General features: G+C 41.0%; 1 protein-coding gene across 12 annotated transcripts in view; it reads right to left on the bottom strand.

Moving 5' to 3' along the window:
• Positions 1-15,000, bottom strand: part of pros (homeobox protein prospero) — a 2,108,934-nt gene that overhangs the window by 464,705 nt on the left and 1,629,229 nt on the right. For all 12 annotated transcript variants that reach the window (XM_076213859.1, XM_076213864.1, XM_076213858.1 and 9 more), the window contains exon 5: positions 1,941-1,958. The gene's annotated coding sequence lies outside the window, so the exon portion shown is untranslated. The remainder of the gene's footprint in view (positions 1-1,940; positions 1,959-15,000) is intronic.

The raw sequence follows: 15,000 nt of genomic DNA, 5'->3' as shown, positions 1-15,000 counted from the left end.
ATATATATGTATATATATATATATACATATGAATATATCACAACAAAGTAATGTAGCACATTTATAAAATAATACCAATGACCCACTTTCGGAGAAGAATAGGCGAAAATAAAAAGATCCGTACATTTCGATCACTAAGTGTGATCCTCTTCAGCAGATGTGATTACAGAGTGGAGAAAAGCATGCATTTATACAAAAGTAGTGAGTTAAGAAGGTAGGGACGGGGGCTCAGTTCACATGCCCGGCGCTACGTTGACATTGGTATATTTTGTCCACTGTTAATGTACGGGGCAGAAACATAGAACACAAGACAGGAAGAGAGATTTTGAATGTGTTTGAGATGCGGTGCCTGAGAAGTATGATAGGGGTTACTAGGTTGGATAGAGCGAGAAATGAGGAGGTGAGGAGGAGAACGGGGTGGAAAGGGCATTGGTAGATAGGGTTCATGATAAAGTATTGGGATGGTTTGGACACATGGAAAGAATGAGTGATGAAAGACTAATAAAAGAGGTGTAGAAGGTAGAGATGGAAGGAGAGAACATATGGGGGCGACCTCGGATGGTATGTATGGACGGTGGTAAAATAGGCATTAGGAAAGAGGGGAAAGTTTGTTGAGGAAGGGCGGGAGAGAACAGAAGACAGGGGTCAATGGAGAATAGTTGTATATGAATTAAATTATGCTGTGATGCATGAGGTGGGAGTGGGTAGGGGACATGGGGTGATGGAGCATGCTTGAGAAATATATATATATATATATACTAATATATATATATAATATATATATATATATATACTATGATAATATATACTAAGTATATGACGTAAGTGGAGTCAAGTAGGCAAACACAGGAGTCTTAGTCCGAGTTAATTCACTGAGTAGTTTCGCAGGTATGCTTTTTCATTCACTTTGAAAAAGCATATATACGAAACAAGTCATGGATTTAATAACTCGGACTAAAGGGACTCCTGTGCATCCTACTCGACTTATGTCAATCGATAATAAACTGTCAGAATGTCTCAACATATATAATAAATATATTTATATATATATTATATATTACATGTGTATATAATATAATGTATATACACACAAATAATTATATGCTTTATACACACATATATATTGTATATATTATCATACATGTGCATATATACATATTCCATAACTCATATATATATATGATAAAATATATATATATATATATACATATGATATATAAACATACATATGCATATATACATACATATGCATCATATATATACCTATATATACTATATATATATATATATATTTACTATATATATATATATATATATAGATCATATATATATATATTATATAATATATCGCTCTGCTTCGTTAGTTTCGGTTTTCCATGTGGTCAACTTTGCATAAGTGAAACCACACGTACCCGTGTTCTTATTAGCATATATATAATAATCACATATATATATACTACATATATACTGTATATGTATATATATAAACTCATAGTATATACCATATATATTATATAGTATGTATATATATATATACAATATTTATATACATATGTAATAATACCATTACGTATACGCCTATATATACATATATATATTTATACTAATATAAATAATATATATATACATATATATATATATACATACAAATGTATATCTATACATGACATAACTATACATATACAACTATATACATACATTTTAACGGGTACATACATATTTATATATGTATAATATACATATACATGTATTACATATATATATACATTTTACCTATTATATATATATATATATAATATATTTAATAATATGTGTGTGTGTGTGTGGAGTCGTGTGTGTGAGAATGTGTGGTGTGTGTGTGTGTGTGTGTGTGTGCGTGTGTGTGCGCGCGCGCGCGTTTTAAGACTGGATAAGCAATGAATTAAAAATAAACCGCTTACCTTTTCTAGTTTGGATAGCTTGAAATAAAGAAAAAATTCAATTAATACCATGCCAAGTGGTATATAACATAACTCATAATTTACTTCTTTATCATGACATCTGTAGATATCATTAAGTATTTTGTAAGATATGGAAAAGTACATAATAACACCGACTACCACCCACCTCACCATATATACTGGAACAAATACACTAATACACACACACATATACACAAAACACACACACACACACACACACACACACACACACACACACACACACACACACACACACACACACACACACACATAAACATCCTGTGAATGATTGTTACAATTATTATGCATCAAACAGAAATTGTTTTATTTGCAGTACAGAAATAGATGCAGTAAGTTTGGTGACACGGAAAAGCAAATTATACAATATTCTTGAGTAGAAGAAAAAATACAACTGCAAATTTTTGCAATTATGAAAATTATTTAAGATGATACTAAAAGCCATACTTGCGATCTCGTTACAGCTGATGTTTCAATAAAAGACGACGACGACGGATGCATATGGTTTGATGGCGTGATGGTGATGGTGAAGGTGATTGGTGATGGTGGTGGTGGTGGTGGTGGGTGATGCTGATGATGATGATGATGATGATGGATAGATGATGATTGATGATGATGAGATGTGATGTCTGATGATGATGATGATGATGATGATGATGATGATGATGATGATGATGATGATGATGATGATGATGATGATGATGATGGTGATGATGATGATGATGATGATGATGAGCGCGATGATGGTGAGCGCGATGATGGTGAGCGCGATGATGATGATGGTGATAGCGATGATGGTGATAATGATGATGACGATGATATAACGGAGGAGGAGGAAGTGGAGAAGGAGAAAGATGTGTAGGAGAGAGAGGAAGGGGAGAAAGCGAAGGGGTGGAAGGAAGGTAGGAGAAGTGGGAGAAATCGGAGGAAGGGGAAGAAGGGACAAGGGAAGTAGGAGAGATAGAAGAGGAGAGGGCGAAGGGATGGAGAAGGAGGAGGAGGAGGAGGAGGAGGAGGGGATGGAGGAGGAGAAGGATATGGAAGAGGAGGAGTTGGGGAAGAAATAGAAAGATGGGGAGGAGGGGGAAGGAGGAGGTAAAGCAGGGAAAGGAGGGGGAAGAAGGGAAGGACGAAAAGCAAGAGGATAAAGAGGAAGAGGAGGAGGAGAAAGAAGAGAAAGTAGAAGAGGAGGATGGGTTGTAGGAGAAGGGGAGGAAAAGAAGAGTATAGGGATGAGCACAAGGAGGAGGAATGGAAGAAGGAGGAGAGAGGATGGAAATGGAAGAAGGGAGGTAGGAGGTGAGGTGGACGAGAGGAGGAGGTGGAGGAGGAGGAGAGGAAGGATGGAGGAGGAAGGAGGAGATGGAGGAGGAGGGTGGTAGGTGGAGGAGGAGGTGGTGGAGGAGGATGAGGAGGAGGTGGAGTAATGGAGGTGGGAGGAGGAGTGGAGGAGGTGGAGGGAGGAGGTGGAGGAGAGTGGAGGAGGAGGTGGAGAGGAGGAGGTGGAGGAGGAGCGGAGGGAAAGGAGGTGGAGGTGGAGGAGGAAGAGGGGAGGAGGTGGAGGAGGAGGTGGGGAGGGGGAGGAGGAGGAGGTGGAGGAGGAGGTGGGGAGGAGGAGCAGGAGGTGGGGAGGAGGAGGTGTGAGGAGGAGGTGGAGGAGGAGGATGATGTGGAGGAGGAGGAGGAGGTGGAGGAGGAGGAGGAAGATGGAGAGAGGAGAAGGAGATCTAGGAGGAGAGAGAGGTGGAGGTGGAGGAGAGCGAGGTGTCAGGAGGAGGAGTTGGAAGGAGGGGGTGGAGAAAGGAGGTGGATGAAAGGAGGTGAAGTAGGAGGTGGAGGAGGAGGTGGAGGAGAGAGGAGGTGGTAGGCAAGGAGGTGGATGCGGAGGAGGTGGAGGAGGAGGTGGAGGAGGAGGATGGAGGAGGAGGGTGGAGGAGGAGGTGGTAGGAAGGTGGAGGAGTAAGGTGGAGGAGGAGGTGTTGAGAGGAGAGTGGCGGAGGAAGGAAGGTGGCTGAGGAGGAGAGAGGGAGGAGGATGCAGGAGGTGGATGTAAGAGGTGGAAGGAGGAGGTGGAGGAGCGTGGACGTGAGGTTGGAGGTGTCAGGAGGTGGATCGGCTTGGGTGAAAGGATGACGATGCTAGTCGTAACTACAAGATACAAAAATCAGCTTCTGTTCATCCACATCATAGCATCAAGGGGGTACAAGGGGTCATAAACTCCCTTGAACCCCTCCCTCCCTTCCTCCCCCTTCATCTTTTTCGAAAATTCTGAACAATATCCTTCCTAAAGGAGTCCCTGTGAAGATCCTCCTTTTCAGTGACGTCTTGTATTTACTTATTTCCCTTCAATTTGAACCTAACCTAACCTAGCATAACTCAGCATAAGGTAATCTAACATAAGCTACGAGAGAAAATCATCTCTAGACTCTCATGCAAATAATGTTCTCTCCAAGACGGATAAAGTAATATTTTACTGTAGCAAGAACAGATGCAGCTATCATTTTTTAAAAATAGATATCAAACCTTCACATGGTCAAGAAATCTTAAAAAGAAATAAAAATAACGGCCTTTGTGTTACCTCATGTTTAATTGCTCTGTTCAACTGTTATATACCTCTCTAAGTTGTTATTGTCATTATTATTGTTGTTATAGTCTTTGTTGCTATTGCTGCTGCTGTTATTGTTATTGCTGTTGTTGCTGCTGCTTCTGTTGTTGCTGCTGCTGCTTCTGTTGTTGTTGTTCCTGTTGTTGTTGTCATTGCTGTTATTGTTGTTGTTAGTGCTGTTATTGCTGTTGTTGCTGGTGCTGTTATTGTTGTTGTTGTTGTTACTACTGTTGTTGTTGGTGGTGGTTGTTATCCCTCGGTCTGTGGGCGATATCAAAACTCTTCCATTCCGACATATTGTGGTCATGACTTGTGTGTTGCAATTGCTGGGTAGTCGATCACCTGATCGATTTTTTATTATTATCATTTTACTTTTTTTTTTCTTACCCATTGTATTTAATTCTATTCCTTCTTATTTTATCCTACCCTATTCTATTTATCATTTTCTATTTTTTCCTTTATTCTATATTATATATATATATATATATATGCATATATATGTATATGCTAATAAGAACACGGGTACGTGTGTTCACTTATGCAAAGTAGACCACTTGGAAAAAGAAACTAACGAAGCAGAGCGCTTTCGTATATTACATCTTCAGTGCAACGAGTACATAGTGATAGGAATACATAGACAATACATACATGATACAAAGGAACCAGGTCAGTTTGAATAAGCATACCGACCAATTACCCCCTAGAGAGCGGGAGGTCATTGCCAATTATCTTACGTAAGATAATTGACAATGACCTTCCGCTCTCTTTGGCGACTGTGACCTGATGTCGCCCGACCATCGTAAGATAATTGACAATGACCTTCCGCTCTCCTTGGCGACTGTGACCTGATGTCGCCCGACCATCGTAAGATAATTGACAATGACCTTCCGCTCTCTAGGGGGTAATTGGTCGGTATGCTTATTCAAACTGTCCTGGTTCCTTTGTATCATGTATATATTGTCTATGTATTCCTATCACTATGTACTTGTTGCACTGAAGATGTAATATACGAAAGCGCTCTGCTTCGTTAGTTTCTTTTTCCAAGTGGTCTACTTTGCATATATGTATATATATATATATATCTATACGTATATACATATATATGTATATATATATCTTATATATATCTATATGTATACGTATATATATATATATATATATATATATATATATATATTTATATATATTTATAAGTGTGTACATATGTGTGATTTGCAGGGCTCGTACCTGCCTGGACCACAATCTGAAGGTGGTCCGAAGCTGAGGTGGTGACCGGGTGACACCAATACTTTAGCTGGGAGGAGGGAGTTGCAGTGCCCGAGAGTCGCTTTAACCCGATGACGTGACTCTCGGATTAGGTTTTCCCTGATCGGGGAGGCGTCTTGATCGGTTTGGTTCCAGATAGACGTTTCCTAACCTAACCTAACCCAAGCCAACTCAACCCAACCCAACTCAACCCAACCCAACTCAATCCAACTCAACCCAACCCAACCCGACCCAACCCAACCCAACCCTTATTAGTCCTAATATTTGTTTTTACACTTTATTTACTCTATTTTATTTATCAATTTATTTATTTATTCAACTATTTATTTATTTATTTATTCATTCATTTATCTATTTATTTACTTACTGTGTCCAATTGGGACACCTTTCGATCGATTCAGGCCACGAACACCGCCCTCAACAGGATAACCTCGTCCGATTCTAAGCAGGCCCAGATACCTTAGAGTCATATCTATGATAACAACAAAAACGAGAGTCATGCTCTCGCTATGTATTTCTAAGTTGCTATATTGATTCCTCCTGCCGTTATCACGACTGATGGCGATTACGTAAATTCATCATGTGACTATAAATAACGTAACTGTCAAACAGGATACTAAATCCATAGTAATTGTGGAAGTAAATATTATTGATATCACGTGGCATTGCTTCCGTCTCAATATTGCATAATTTTGATCATATGACTATAAATAATATAACTATCAATTATGATTCTATTTTCTTAACTATAAAAATAAATGTAATTGCTATGCCATACATATATGTATATATATATATATATATATATATATATATATATATATACACATATATATATATATACACATATATATATATATAATAACTTTTAGGATTAACTTTGTCTCTATGTTAGAAATTACATTTGTATCAAGCTTAGTGTTGATTAGCAACTAGATGGGAAATCTACGAATATAGATAACCCTTTCCGACCAAAAGGCTTCTCTGAAGTTGATTGGAACCGTCATTTGAAGTGGAAATAACCCTCTGACCTTAGAGGGTTAACAGTCAATTTGATAGTAATCCCGTTTCCCGATACCACCAAAGGATCTTAGCCAGGTGAGTGGTAGACTCCGGCGTTGAAATCTCCGAATTACAGGAAGTAGACATCAGACTAAGATTCACGTCACCTAACTGAAGGTGGCACAAACGCAAATCACTCTAAAATACTACTATAGAAAATTAATTCATCTAAGAAGTCGAGTCACTCTTATATGACGTAGGGGAGCAGAAGGGAAACAGAGGAAAAAATAATAATAATAAACAAGCCACGAAGATTAGCTACGAGACTCTGAGGGCGGAGGCTGATAAACCCAGAAGAACCCCATAGTTTGCTCCTCACATGGAAATCCCGATCACCGATAAGAGGACAGACACCCACGTCCGAAGTCATAGGGCAGCTGATACAGAGTCGGCGATAACCCACGCCCCCTTACCTCACTCCCTCCTCCGCGATAAAGACACTACACTTTCGACAATAACGACCTCCCCCATGGGTCCGACAAGAAAGGCCTCGGTGTCACGTATCCCGCCTACTCTCCTTAGAAGCTGGAGAAAGCTCTTGATCGTGCCTGGTAGAGATAGGCATGTGGTGTGACTATCAGATAAATACGCTCACTGACAACGGGGAATATGAAGAGGCCGTAGCAGGGAACGAAACGGTACGCTGTAGCTCCTCTGTCGTGTAAGAGGAGGAGGAGGAGGAGGAGGAGGAGGAGGAGAAGGAAGAGGAGAAGGAAGAGGAGGAGGAGGAGAAGGAGGGTTGTATTTCCTCGACAGTAACCAGCGCTTCTGTCCTTGGGGGTCAATGATGTGGTGCCATGGTACTGGTAAATAAGAGATTCAAAGAAGGAACGGGAAGGATAGCAGAAGTTATGATTTTTTTTTCTTTTGAGTAGAGATTAGTCTCAAATCATAAGAAAAAAATATTACGTTACTCTGGTCCGTAGAGATGTTACTAGTCTCTAAAAAACTGATTGCATAAGACAAATATGGTCAATACCCCACACTGGTTGGGGGAAGGAAGACAAGAAAGGGGAATAAAAAGAATTGGAGGAAATAAAGAGGAGGGAGAACAAGAGGAAGATGAAGAGGAAAAAAGAGAATTATGGTGAAATGGAAGTAAGAGGAGGAAGAGAAAGAAAAGGAGAATAAGAAATAGTGAAAAGAAGGAGGAGGAGATTAGAAGGAAAAGGTGGGGGAGTAGAAGGGGAAAAAGAAGAAGAAGGAAGAGAAAATGGTAATGAGGGAAAGGAGGAGAAAGAGAAAGGGATGAGAAGGAAGAGCAAGAGGAAAAGAAGGGCGAGAAGGAGGAGGAGGAGGAGGAGGAGGAGGAGGAGGAGGGAGGAGGTAGGAGGAGGAGGGAGGAGGAGGAGGGAGGAGGAGGAGGAGGAGGAGGGAGGAGGAGGAGGAGGAGGGAGGAGGACGGAGGAGGAAGGAGAGGAAGGAGAGGGGGAAGAGGAAGGTGGGGATGAGAATGAGGAAAGAGAGGAAGGTGAAGATGAGAATGAGGATGGGTAGGATCAGGAAGACGAGTAGGAGGGAGAGGAAGGTGAAGATGAGAATGAGGATGGGTAGGATCAGGAAGACGAGTAGGAGGGAGAGGATGAGAGGGAGAGGATGAGAAGGAGGCGAAGGAGGAGGAGAAGGAGGAGGAGAAGGAGGAGGAGGAGGAGGATGAGGAGGAGAAGGAGGATGAGGATGAGAATGAGGAAGACAAGGACGAGGGCGAAGAGGAGGAATTGAATGACAAGTAAGAGTGAAGGGTAGCAGAGAGATAAAGGAAAGGCACACGGGAGAAGGGAACGATAAAAAGAAGAGGGTATTTAGTGTACATACATTTAATGAATACAGTATATTTGCACACACACACACACACACACACACACACACACACACACACACACACACACACACACACACACACACACACACACACACACACACACACACACACACACACACACACACACACACACACACACACACACACACACAGAATCCCGCCCAGGGCCGAACATTTCAGCATTACTGTACTGAGAGCTGTGTGTATGTAAGGTCACATTATTACCATAGATCGGACCATATATGAGCTTTGAGGTCTCATCCGGGACGGTAATAGCTGTCCTACACGTGATCCAAGACCCTGGTGAATCACGCACAAGCATGGTAATTGGAGAGTATGAGACAGGACTCCCGAGCGTTGCTATTTTCCTAAATACTACCACTAGGGAAATACGCACGCACATACACGCACACACACACACACACACACACACACACACACACACACACACACACACACACACACACACACACACACACACACACAAGAGACACGACCCAACGAGCGTTGCTCATTTCCTTATACAATTTGGTACAGTAAATACACACACACACGTATATACAGACACACGCGCTCATACACACACATCCAATATGGATATCGCATATGGAGGACACAGAAATAATAAAGATAAATGGGTGGTGCTATGATACCAAGCAGCACAATCTGATAGCACTCATGACTGTTATGAAAGAAACGGATGACAATGGAAATTCATCTAGGAAAATAAAGGATAATAGTTATACACCCTCGTACACAAGGGCATGGGGGACAGCAAGACCATAAGACATCACTGACTCAAATGGAAAAGGTAACCAAACCAATGAAATATTCATAATCTTAGGGGATTTCAATTGCGAGAAGGTGAACTGGATTCTTTAGAATAGCGATGGAATTGAATCATTATTTTTTCAAATGATCTTGAAATAAACAAATACAAGAATGAGAAATAAACCGAATAGATAATGTAATGAATAGAACTATAAATGAGAAGAAAAATGAGGACAAGTTTGGTTCTCATAAGAAATACACAATTCTTTTTTAAATTAATGGAGAAAAATGTGATAATAATGATGATAATAATGATGATAATGACAATAATAATGATGATAATGACAATAATAATGATGATGATAATGATAATGATAATAATGATGATAATGATAATGATAATGATAATGATAATAATGATAATGATAATGATAACAATGATAAGTATGTTGATGATAACAACAACAACAACAACAACAACAACAACAATAATAATAATGATAATAATAATAATAATAATTATTATAATAATAAATAACAATAATGATAATAACAATATTAGTCATGATGTTAATAATATAGGTTTACTTTGATCTTGGCCTTAAAACCCAGTTGCTTCTAAGTTGACTTATATGGAGACCACTGACCAAATCTAATTTTTCATATCAAGCGCTCCAGCCATTTACCATAATGTTACAATAAAAAAACAGACTCAACTATAACCAATGCCGTGACCACGAAATAAGGAAACGGAAAATGCAGTTCATAGTGCAGAAAAAAAGAAAATAAAGAAAACGGGCAAAAGAAGATAAAGGACATTTTGACTTTGCATAAGAAAATAAAGCGAATAAGTCGATCGAGTGGAGAAGATATTCTGAGTCAGTGAAGGTATACAGCAAACACAGAGAGTAAATGACAGATCGAAGGAAACCAAGGAATTGGATAAAGCGGAACAGAAATGGTAGGAGGGCGTGAAGAACAGCAACAAGTACAGAGCAATGCCACTGGGAATTTCTACCTCCGGCTGCCTTGACTATCTTCACATATTCACCCTTTTCTTCCTCACGCGCTAACCTAAACTAACCTAACCTGCGCTAAACTAACCTAACCCGCACTAAACTAACCTAACCCGCACTAACCTAACCTAACCTAACCTGCGCTAACCTAACCTAACCTAACCTATCCTATCCTAACCTATCGTAACCTAGAATAATGTAATTTATTCTGACCTAACCTATCCTAACCTAACCTAACCTAAACTAAGATAATCCATTCAATCTCAGACAGTTTTAGCCTTTCTAAATCTTCCATAAGCACTCTCTGTGCGTGTGTTCCTCAGTTATAATATTTTTGCATTCTTTTATGATTTTCACTACCTGGTATACATTGCGAATACTGCATTCAAAACATATTTTTGGGATAATGCACAAGTATTTAAGAACAGCAATCAGAGCACTACCAACAGGCACCCTAGGTCTAGTGGGCAAGTAGTATTTTGTGTAGTGTGTTATTCACCATGGTCTTGGGTTACGTGTTGGACTAGTGATCGACAGTTATTTCCCTCCGGGAAGAGAGTTCAGAGCTCATATATGACCGATCTATGGGTAATGCTGTGACCTTCACGCACACACACCCTCAACTCCCCGCTCACGAGAGTTGGAGTAACGACTCACAGTGCAGCGATACTGAAATTATTTCAGCCCTGGGCGGGATCCGAACCTTGTCCGCCATAGTGGCGGCCGGGAACTCTATCTACTGCGCCATCGAGTCGTGTGTGTGTGTGTGTGTGTGTGTGTGTGTGTGTGTGTGTGTGTGTGTGTGTGTGTGTGTGTGTGTGTGTGTGTGTGTGTGTGTGTGTGTGTGTGTGTGTGTGTGTGTGTGTGTGTGTGTGTGTGTGTGTGCGTGCGCACGCACGTGCGCAAGGTCACAGCATTATTCATAGATTTAGCCATGTATGAGTTCTCTCATCCGGTAGGGTAATAGTAATCGATCATGAGTCCAAGACCATGATCTATGACCATGGTGGACCTCTCTCATACCTTTCGAATACGCTTAAGTACACGTATATCGTACCCCACGTACGTACGAACACACGTCCCTCCGATTTAGATGTTTTCTTTGTGCGCGATAAGGAACCAGCAGACGGATATCCGCCCTCGTGTTCTTAAACATTCCTCATGGGATAAGGAAGGAGAGAAGCGAAGAGGAACAGAAGAAGAGAAGGAATAGGAAGAGACGGCATTTTCATTTCATGCACGATAACCAGAACTTCTATCCTTAGGGACGACATTGCACCTCGAGGTGGAAAGGGAAGGAGGCAAGAAGGGACAGTAAAAGTGAATATAATTTTTTTTTTTTTTTTTAATTGGAGATTATCTTCCAATCATAAAAGAAAACCGTGTCTTTGATCCGTAGGGGTTTCACTGAAGTGCCTAAGATATGCAGTCAATGCCCCACATGGGGAGTGAAATGTCATAAAAGAAAGGAAGACTGGAAAGGTACGGGGGGGGGGAAAGAAAGAGAAATAGAGAAGAGCGGAAGAGGAGAATGAGGTAGAACTGGGAGGTGAAGATAAAAGAAGCTTGAACATGAAGGAACATTACTGAAGGAGGTGTGGAGTTGGAGTTATGGGGGAGTAAATGTAGGAGTTATGGAGGAAGAGGAGGAGTAGGAGAAAAACGTGGAAGCAGGAGCGGAGGCGAACAAAGTGGTGGAAGTTAAAACGAAAGCAGGAGGAGGAAGACACGGAGGACATGTTGTTGAAGAAAGAACAAAAAGAGGAGGAGGAAGAGGAGGAGAGAAGAAGAAAGAGGAAAAGGAAAAGGAGGAGGAGGAGTAGAAGGTATAGGAGAAGGAGTGGAGGGGAAGGAGAACGATACGATAGATGGGAATAGAGGAGTAGAAGGAGGAAGAGGCGAAGGAAAACATAGTGGTGAAGTAAGAAGAGGAAGAAGGGAAGGGGGGATGAGAAGAACAAAGTGGTGAGGAAGGAAGAGAAGAAGAAATAGAAAAGGAAGAAGTGGAGGAGGTGGGAGAGCAAGAGGAGATGGAGAGGTGTTAATTAGGAGGTCTAGGCACATGAAAAGGGCAGGGTAGAAGAGGAGAAAAAAGAGGAGTAGGTAGAAAATAAAAGAGAAAATGGAGAAGTAGTAGATAAAGGAAGAGCAGGAGAATGAAGATGAAATAATGAGGAGGAAAAGAAGGATGAAGAGGAGAAGGAACAAGAGCTTGCAGAAGAGAAGGAAAAGGAGGATGACGACGATGAGGAGACGGAATAAGAGGACGAAAAGGAGGAATAAGTATTAGTATTAGTGGTAGTGGTAGTATTAGTGGTAGTGGTAGTGGTAGTGGTAGTGGTAGTGGTAGTAGTAGTAGTAGTAGTAGTTGTTGTTGTTATTATTGTAGGAGGAAAAGGAGGAGGAGGAGAAGAAGGAAGAGGAGGAGGAAGAGGAGGAGGATGAGGAGGAGTAGGAGGGAGGAGGATGAAGATGAAGAAGAAAAATGGATAAGGAAGAAGAGTTAGAAAAGGAAATGCTGGAAAAAGTAGAAATAAAGAATGGAAGCATAAGAGAACATGGGAGAGGGGGAGAAAGAGAAGGATAAGGGAGAGAGAGACAGACTGAGAGAGAGACAGAGAGAGAGAGAGAGAGAGAGAGAGAGAGAGAGAGAGAGAGAGAGAGAGAGAGAGAGAGAGAGAGAGAGAGAGAGAGAGAGAGAGAGAGACTTAAGTATAATGAAATGAACCTGAAGAAGATAAAAAGGAACCAAAAGACCTCCAGAACATAAAAAAATCATCATTACATAACAAAAGGACTCACGAAAAAGGACAACTAATAAAATCATAATAAAAATAAAAAGATAAACGAATTAACAAAAATAAATATCAAACCAATGGTTAAAAAAAAGTAGCCTACAATAGTTGTACAACGACATTGTCCTGGAAGTCTCCGCGGCGCCTCCTCTTAGTTCTCCCTCTTCCGCGCCCGCTTAAGCAGTGAGCCCGCGCACACGCCGCTGCGATAAGGCGATATAGATAAGATAGTCCTAATTGACGACCCTCCTTGACAGCTGGCACCGTGCAAGGCGGTGACAAAACTGACGCGAAGCGGACGCCATCGGGCGGCGCCAAGGGGGCAGAAGGGCATGACATAAGAGGCCCTGCCTGAAGAGTCTGAAGGGAAAGAGAGATACAGAGTATAGGAGAGATAGTGGGCATGAGCGCGCGTGCGGAGAGTGGAGAAACGATATACGCGCGTGCACATACACGCACATAGCGCGCGGACATACACACACATGCACAACGCGCGCGCACACACACACACACACACACACACACACACACACACACACACACACACACACACACGCGCACACACACACACACACACACACACACACACACACACACACACACACACACACACACACACACACACACACACGCACACACACACACACACACACACACACACACACACACAAGTTCACACCCACACACAGAGCGAGAGGGAGAATAACAAATAAAGAGTGGAAGAAAAATAGAGAAAGAGACTAAGAGAAGTTAACTGAACAAGCGCACTGTCTCTATATCATCCAGAACAATATTTGTAGCCACAGGTTGCATCATTTCATTGCAAAGACTTCGTGAAATACACACACACATACATGCACACACGCACACACACATACATGCACGAAATATTCACAGTTTTCATTAAACAAGCGCTGCAGCCGCCAGGGCACTTGGGTGGACGGCTGGCCTCATTATAATGTAACGTAATCTAGAAAGTTTACGTAATTATGCAAAGACTTGTCTCTCTGTTGTGAGCTCTGTCACGTTTTTCCGTGTCTGTGACAATAGTATGTCTAAGCGAGAAGATAACTATTATCTTATTTTCTTTGTGAGTGTGTGTATATATACTCATATATATACATATATATATATATATATATATATATATATATATATATACACATATACACTATATATAAACACCGATATATATATATATATATATATATATGTATATATATATATATATGTATATACATATATATATATATTTATATATATGTATATACATATATATATATATATATGTATATATATACATTTTTTTTTCTCCCCGTCCTCTCCTTTATATGGGGGGACGGAGAGGGGGGGTCGCCGATTTAATGAAGCGGCCTTGCTGTGGATGTGCTGTATCCTGCGACACTGCTTCTGACCCAGGGCAGTGGACAGGGTGCAGGGATGACCCGTCATCTAGGAGGTGCTAAGATGGGAGGGAGGGTGGAGGGGTGTGGAGTGTTTTCGGGGATGAGATGGGTGGGAGTGTTTTTGTGCCTTGTCCTTTTTGGCTGCCCCCCCTGGTAAGGGAAAAAAAAAAAAGCCTTGGTATATGTATGTATGGTATATATATATATATACATATATTATACATACATACATATACCAAAAGGCTTTCTTCCCCTACACGGGGGGTAGCCAAAAAGAA

This window comes from Oratosquilla oratoria, chromosome 32, assembly GCF_046742065.1.
Source record: "Oratosquilla oratoria isolate Oo_2021 chromosome 32, ASM4674206v1, whole genome shotgun sequence".
Classification (NCBI taxonomy): Eukaryota; Metazoa; Arthropoda; class Malacostraca; order Stomatopoda; family Squillidae; genus Oratosquilla; species Oratosquilla oratoria.
This window is presented reverse-complemented; position numbering and strand designations above follow the sequence as displayed.